This window comes from Triticum urartu, chromosome 2A (genome assembly GCF_056163025.1).
Source record: "Triticum urartu cultivar PI428250 chromosome 2A, HENAU_Tu73, whole genome shotgun sequence".
In the NCBI taxonomy this organism is placed as follows: Eukaryota; Viridiplantae; Streptophyta; class Magnoliopsida; order Poales; family Poaceae; genus Triticum; species Triticum urartu.
Window position 1 is genome coordinate 674,359,580 of NC_141874.1, and position 7,712 is coordinate 674,367,291.

The window sequence follows — 7,712 nt, forward strand, 5'->3', positions numbered from 1 at the left end:
CGCGCCTCCCCATCGCGCCGCCTGGCCCCGAGCCATTCCTCCATCAGATCCGGTGGCCTTGCCCAGGAGGAGTGGCCGAGCGCGCAGAGGAGCCCTGCTCTGGTGGCCTTGCTATGGTGCGTTGGCGACCTGCGCCGGTGGCCTCGCTGCGGCGCGGAGTAGCGGCCGAGCGCGCGGTGGCGGCCTACTCCGGTGGCCTCGCTGTGGCGAGTTGGCGACCTGGGCCGGTGGCCTCGCTACGGCGCGGAGTAGCGACCGGAGTCGCTCCACCGGGCCTCTCCGTTCCAGCCGGAATCGGCCGACGTAGTGGCGGCAGCAGAGGGGATCGAGAGAGACGAGAGATGCTAGCGCAGCTATGTGCGGTCGCTGGTAGGTAGGACCGGGGCGGACACGAGCGGCAGCGAGCGAGCGACGAGTGCGTCCTCTTCGTACCCATTTGTTCCCAGATTTGGGTCAAGTTTGGGTCGGCGACGGACAGCAGTGGATACGGACGTCCGTTTGGGTCGCTCCGTTGGGCCAAGTTTTACATCCGGATGACCCAAATAAACAAAATGAGTCGGCCCTTTAGAGTTGCTCTTATAGAAAAAAAACTAGATTGTCTATTCCTTTCATCGGCAAGGGGAAGGTGATTTCCTTTTTTAGCGGCCGCTTGGGAGCACTATGTGGCGCGTGAGCACCTTCTAGACCCGTCCCATTTCAAATACTAGTACTACTTCCATCCCGATTTATTGATCCTCTTTATAATTTATGCTAAATTATGACCAAAGATTTAACTGACAAAATATTAGTACATGTCAATAAAAATTATATCGTCGGATTCGTATGTGAACATAGTTTTCAATGAAATAATTTTTGTGACATACATAAACATTTTGTTAATTAAATTTATAGTTAAATGAATTTAGCACTAATTACAATGAAGGCTAATAAACGAGGAGGGAGATACTACTCCCTCCGGTCCTTTTTACTCTGCACATTGAATTTGCCGAAAGTCAAACTTTGCTAAGTTTGACCAAATTTATATTAAAAATTATTAGCATCTATAATATCTAATAAATATAGTATGAAAATATATTTCAAGATGAATCTAATGATATTGGTGTTGTTATGTGAATGTCTATAATTTTTTATATAAACTTGATCAAAGTTGGATGAGATTGATTTCGGACAAACCTAATATGCAGAGTAAAAAGGATCGGAGGTGGGGGCTCGGACACGGAGTTGATCCAGAAGCGGGTTTCCGGATAGGCCACTGGATCAAGAGGTAAAAGCATCCCAAGTACCCTAACTTGCATGAAATGTGATGATTTAGTCCCAAACTTGTAAAATGCATTTTCATCATACCCCAACTTGCACTGGATGTGATGATTTAGTCCCCGGCCTATCACAGCTCGACAAGTGGTAGCCAGGTGGCTTGACCGGTCGTCGCCCGCACTTTTGCATGAAACACCCTGCCGTCTTCTCTAATTAACCCACAAAGCGCAGATGTCTTTATTTGTCCTTGCTGACTGGAGTCGGAGGGCAGGACCGAGGACCCTCTGATATGAATTGCAATACTTGCGTTGCCAGGATACAGACACAGAGAATGCAGGAATCTATCTAAACATGCCACAATCTACGTCAAGTAAGCACTGCTAATATAGTATATGGAACAATTGGTTGCCCAATACACTGAATAAGCCAGAAACTAAAGCTGCGACTGGAACATGATACATGTAGTACACGAGATAGGGTGAGCAGAAATTCCGGCACAACAAGACACGGAGCCAAATCTTTCAAGTTTCAACTGTTCCGATTTCATCACCAGCGACGCTTCCTCAAGCTATCCGTAGTGGTACAAGCTATAGGCAAAGTGTACGCTTCCCAAATTTGATCGGAGAATCAAACAATCCAAGATGCAGGAAGAACTCAAAAGCTTTCCCTAGCCACGGCAATGTGCACTCGAGCTCTGAACTGTGAAGCAGCAGTACTGTATACAATTCTACCCAATTTATATCACCAATTACACCGAAAACCCAGGAGAAGAAAGAAAAGGAAGAACTACTACAGCCCTGACAGCCTCCCACATTGCCAAAAATCTAAAATTGCAGGCCTTCGCTGAATTCTCAGCTACTGATCGCAAAACTGGCTGTACTTACCATAACCCAGCCCTTGAGTGCTTATTGAGCTGACCAAACTCACACCAATTTGCATGTACATCCGGCCGCCGGCCTGCCACCCACTCGGGCGCTGCTTACGCCGCATTGCTGCTCGATGGAAGCTTCATGTCGATGGGCAGGGCGATGCATTCACCCACTCCCTCCCATGTCTTCAAATGACATAGCAAGTTCGGCCAATTGCCGAGTTTATCTACACACAGGCCTTCACCCAGCAGCAATTTGCTTCTCTCATCCATTCCCCAATCCAGATTATGCGAGACTAACCACGAGGAACAGCATCATCGACTCAAATCACAACCAGAAGGGCTATGTCCCGGTCTCTTCTCACTGAATTGTCTTGGTGAGCTTGCATTTCACGAGGAAGACGGTGGACATGCAGTGCATGGTGCAAAGCTTGAGCAACTCCGAGGCTTGCTGCTTCAGCTCCGGCCCGCACCCGCTTTGGATCACCAGCAGAAGCTTGGCGGCCAGTCCGACCTCCAGGGCAGTGGGCGCGGACTCCTCAGGCACCATCCTGCACACCACCCACAGCATCGACAGGGCGCGCTGCGTGCAGGCCTCGGACACCCTCATCAGCAATCGAACGACGTTGGGTATCGTCCTCGGGCAATCCTTGAGAGCCGTCCTGCCCTCAGGGACTGAGGCGAGCTGCTGCACCGCACCAGTGCTGACAATCATACTCCTGGCCGGCCTGTGCACGGCGGACGGCGCAGATGGAATTGAGCACCTCTAGCCCAGCGGCCACACCGTCCTGGTGCCGCTTGTCCCGGACCAGGCGCATGGAGCCGACCAAGAGGCTCAGGCTCGCCAGTCGCCACCGTCTCCAGCCGGAAGCGAGGTCAAGAAGCGACACGCCGCCGGCCTCGGCTGTGGCCTTGGTCACGGACTGGTGGGTGGAGGCGAGGGAGCGCAGCGACGCGGGCCTGGCCCTTGAGCGGATGCCTCCTCGAGACGGCCGTGCCGCGGAGACCGTGGACAAGGTCGGCGGCACGGCCGTGGTAGTCGGCCGAGCGCTTCTTGAAGCGGGTGTGCCGACGGGAGAACCAGGCGGCGATGAGCTGCCGGACCATGGCGTTGAGGGTGAGCGCGTCGTCCCAGAGCTCCTGCATCGTGGTCGGGTAGGTTCGGTGGCCCAGCGCCAGCCACAGGGAGATATGCAGTTAACTGCACTTAACATCCAGTATTGCGAGTTAATTAGAGAAGACAGCAGGGTGTTTCATGCAAAAGTGTGGGCGACGACCAGTCAAGCCACCTGGCTGCCATTTGTCGAGCTGTGATAGGCCGGAGACTAAATCATCACATCCAATGCAAGTTGGAATATGATAAAATTGCATTTTGCAAATTTAGGACTAAATCATCATATTTTATACAAGTTAGAGTACTTGGGATGCTTTTACCTCCTGGATCAACGGAATCCCGCACCGGGGCGGGGCGGAGCCGACGGGTGGTTGTCTAGTGCGTGCCGTGGGTCCCTGCAGGTCTGCTGCGCGGAATTCACTTCCGCACCGGGCTCGGACACGGAGGCGATCCAGAAGCGGGTTTCCGACAGGAAATTGGATCAACGGGATCCCGCACCGGGGCGGGGCCGACAGGTGGTTGTCTGGTGCGTGCCGTGGTCGTGGCGTGGGCGTGGCGAGGGTCCTTGCAGGTCTGCTGTGCGGAGTCCCGCACTTCCGTATCGGGCATCGGCAGCATCGCCGACTCGGCATCCCAGCCAGCGCCTTCACATGACGCTGCATGGAAGCTTTTCCATCACTCTCACAACACGACACCGTTTGCTTGGCTAAATCATCATAAATTATTTCCCATTCCGTTGCCTAGTGGTAGCCTCGGGCTCGGCCACGGGAACGCCACGGGCACGGCCGCTCAACTCCGGGCCAGCCCGATCAATCAGTCCTCTGCTTTCTCTCTCTCTCTCACACACACCAAAGAAAATGCTTGATTGACCAAAAGTCAACATGCACACCAGACTGCCGGGGTCGGGCACGGCCTCGGGCTGTGCCGGCATCGGGCTTCCCCTGCGGTCACGCATGGCCTATATAAACGAGCACACATTCTACCTCACCCTCTCCCAAAATCCAGAGCGAGCCGAGAGAGCACACTGACAAGCAAGCGATGGACTGCGTGAGCATCGAGATGCCGGACCCGCTGCCGCACGCGCCCGCCGCGGGCATGGTCGACGCCGTGCACGACGACGCGAAGCTGCAGCGCGCCCTGGTCGGCGGCGGCGTCGCCAAGTCCTCGGCCGCTCTGTACCTCGCCTTCTTCAGGGCCCCGGCCGGCGTCTTCCTGCTCGACGGCCCGTTCGTCGCCGCCTACTACGTCATCCTCGCCGCCGTCGTCGTCTTCGCCGCGCTGGAGGTGGCCACGGGCTTCTGGGTCGCCGGCGACCCGCGCGGCCGGCGCGGCAAGGCGAAGGTGGTGCTCTGGGCCTCCGTCGTCCCGCTCGTGCTCGTCGCCGCGCTCGGAGGCTTCGCCGTGCTCAGATAGCTGCGCCGACGGACCGGCCTGATCGTGTTTGATCGTCTTTGATGCATGCCGAGGTGTGACAGTCCGTAATTCCAGTAGTTGTCAGGTGGGCACGACTTGCACATGCATTTCCGCATCCGATTTTCTGCACGTCTGTGATTTATGTACTCCTAGTAGTTCACTGCTCGTGCCAATGCCAGTCACTTGACGAATCCGTACCGCTTAACATTTGCAGTCTACTTAGTTAAGTTATAAGCTGTGTGTCCCATGGGCGTTTGATCTCGGTGTCTCTACTTGCCTTTGGCGTGAATGTTGACATCTGGAAGGATCCGTGGATACCACGAGCGTGGACACGTAGAGTTATTACACCGAAAGGGGCCAATATCCTGACCAGGGTCTCGGACCTAATTGATCTGGCTACTGGACAGTGGGATGACGAGTTAGTTAACGACACTTTCTGGGAGGAGGATGCAGAGTTAATATTGAAAATGCCGCTACAGGAGGGTGCAGAGGATTTCCATGCATGGCATTTTGATACAAAGGGAGAGTTTTCTGTGAAACAAGCCTACAAGTTACACCGAGCAATCATGGAAAATGAAGGAAATGATGGCCCGACACATACCCCAGAGGAAGGTAATCTGAACGATGAAGGAGATGTGAGATGGAAGAGGAGGAGAATGCCGTGACCGGGGTCAATAAAGCATTTTCTGTGGAGGTGTGCTCACAACACGCTAGCGACCAAAGACATTTTACAGAGAAGGGGAGTAAAGATTGAGGACCACAGATGCCTCGTATGCAACTCCAGCCCAGAATCGGGGAAACACCTATTCGTTCAGTGTAGGGAGATCAAGCCGGTATGGCAGGAAATGAGGGCGGAGCACATCCGGGTCAAGCTAGCAACTTGGATAGTATAACTGAAACGGTGGATGAGTTGTGGAAGCTTTCAGAGGAGCAGCGGATGCAAATAATCATCATGTGGTGGCTGTGGTGGACACAGAGGAACAAGATCAGAGAAGGGGAGAAGCCGCTCGAGACTCAGGATTTTGTGTATAGGGCTGCATGCACTGCGAGGGAATATCAGGGGTGTTATGCAAAAAAAAAACAGCCACCAAGTACAAGGGAGGATGTGCGGTGGGCGCCACCACCAGCTGACATGGTTAAATTCAATGTGGATGCAGCTTTTGTCTCTGATCAACAAGTGGCAGCGTGGGGTGCGGTAGCAAGAAACAGCCAAGGCGAAATCATTGCAGCCAGGGCGGGACGGATTCCCCAGGTTTTTGGCTCCTTTGGTGCGGAGCTTCGAGCTGTGGAGATGGCGATTGGAGTGGGTGCCGAATTGGGAGTGGTGAGGATGCAGGTTGAGACGGATGCTTTGCTAGTAGTGCAGGCGCTGAACCGAAGAAAGCCAGACTTTTCCAGGGAGGCGCAGCTGATTGAAGACATCAAGGTCCATAGGAACTTGTGGTTCTCAACGTGCGAGATCATACATTGTCCCCGTGAGGTGAATCATGCAGCTCACTACTTAGCCAAGGTAGGTTTAAGCTCCAGTTTGGGGATGTCTTTGTGTATGACGATGATGTACCAGCTGAACTTGCTGCGATTGTATCGGGCGATAGTGCCCATGTCATTTGAGTAATAAAGCAGTCTTTGCTCTCTCAAAAAAAAGATGTGCGACTTGATTAACGGCGTGCTGACGTCATTAGCTTACGAAATGTGTGCTGCCGTCACTTGTTGATTGTTTCCACCGCAAGAAAAACAGAAAAATCTAAGATTTTTTGAAGCTATGAGCCGTAGAACAATAGTGCTACGATAATTTTAATTCATCTTCTATATCTAAATAGGAGCCCCCCACTAAATGATTTTCCTAGCTTCTCGTGCAGCCACATCACCCCTAATCCTACGCTGCCGCATCCCGCATGCACGATTTTCCGCTGCACCCGCACGACAGACTACTCGAGAGAGAAACTGCACAGCGTTTCCCCACGTTCTTGCTCATGGGCTGCGAGGCCCAATAGTTGGGCTAGCTCCCAAAACGCACGCATCTGGCTGCCTGTGTGTTTGTCTTGGTGTTGGCCCGTCTAATCACACTAGGGTTCGTCACTTCGTCTTCTCTTCCGCTGCCATCGGCGCTCTCCCTTCCAGTCGCCGCCGTCGCTCTCTCTTCCGATCGCCACCATGAAACGGCAACCAGTACTGCCCATGAAATGGCAGCATTCATCACCCCTCGCTACCTAGCCCTACAAATGCGAGCGGGCGCCTTCTTCTTCTTTACCCACACCACACGGCCGCTCGCGTTCTACTCTGCGAACCAGACTCCAGCCCTCCACTCCGGTAGGTGCATGCTCACTATTTTCAGCCACCATCAGTTTTTCATATCCTTGAGTTTATGATTTTTGAATTTGCCAGCTGAAAGGATCGATATGGTTGACTAGAGGGGGGGTGAATAGGCAACTACCAATTTTTAGCTTTTCTTTACCAAATTAAACTTTGCATCAAAGTAGGTTGTCTAGATGTGCAACTAGGTGAGCAACCTATATGATGCAATAACAACAAGCATACAAGCAAGCAAGGGTAGAAACACTAAAGAGTTTGCACAAGTAAAGGTAAGAGATAACCAAGAGTGGATCCGGTGAAGACGAGGATGTGTTACCGAAGTTCCTTCCTTTTGAGGGGAAGTACGTCTTCGTTGGAGCGGTGTGGAGGCACAATGCTCCCCAAGAAGCCACTAGGGCCACCGTATTCTCCTCACGCCCTCACACAATGCGAGCTGCCGTGATTCCACTATTGGTGCCCTTGAAGGCGGCGACCGAACCTTTACAAACAAGGTTGGGGCAATCTCCACAACTTAATCGGAGGCTCCCAACAAGACCATGAAGCTTCACCGCAATGGAATATGGCTCCAAGGTGACCTCAACCATCTAGGATGCTCAAACACCCAAGAGTAACAAGATCCGCTAGGGATGAGTGGGGGAATCGAAAATCCCTTGGTGGAAGTGTAGATTGGAGCCTTCTCAACCACTCCCGAGCAAATCAACAAGTTTGATTGGCTAGAGAGATAGATCGGGCGAAAATGAAGCTTGCAGT

The 7,712-nt window shown here is 52.8% G+C and overlaps 1 pseudogene; it reads right to left on the reverse strand.

Annotated features, from left to right (window-relative positions):
• Nucleotides 1–1,949: 1,949 nt before the first annotated feature.
• On the reverse strand, nucleotides 1,950–4,167 carry LOC125537805 (U-box domain-containing protein 75-like; annotated as a pseudogene).
• Between the last annotated feature and the right edge of the window lie 3,545 nt (nucleotides 4,168–7,712).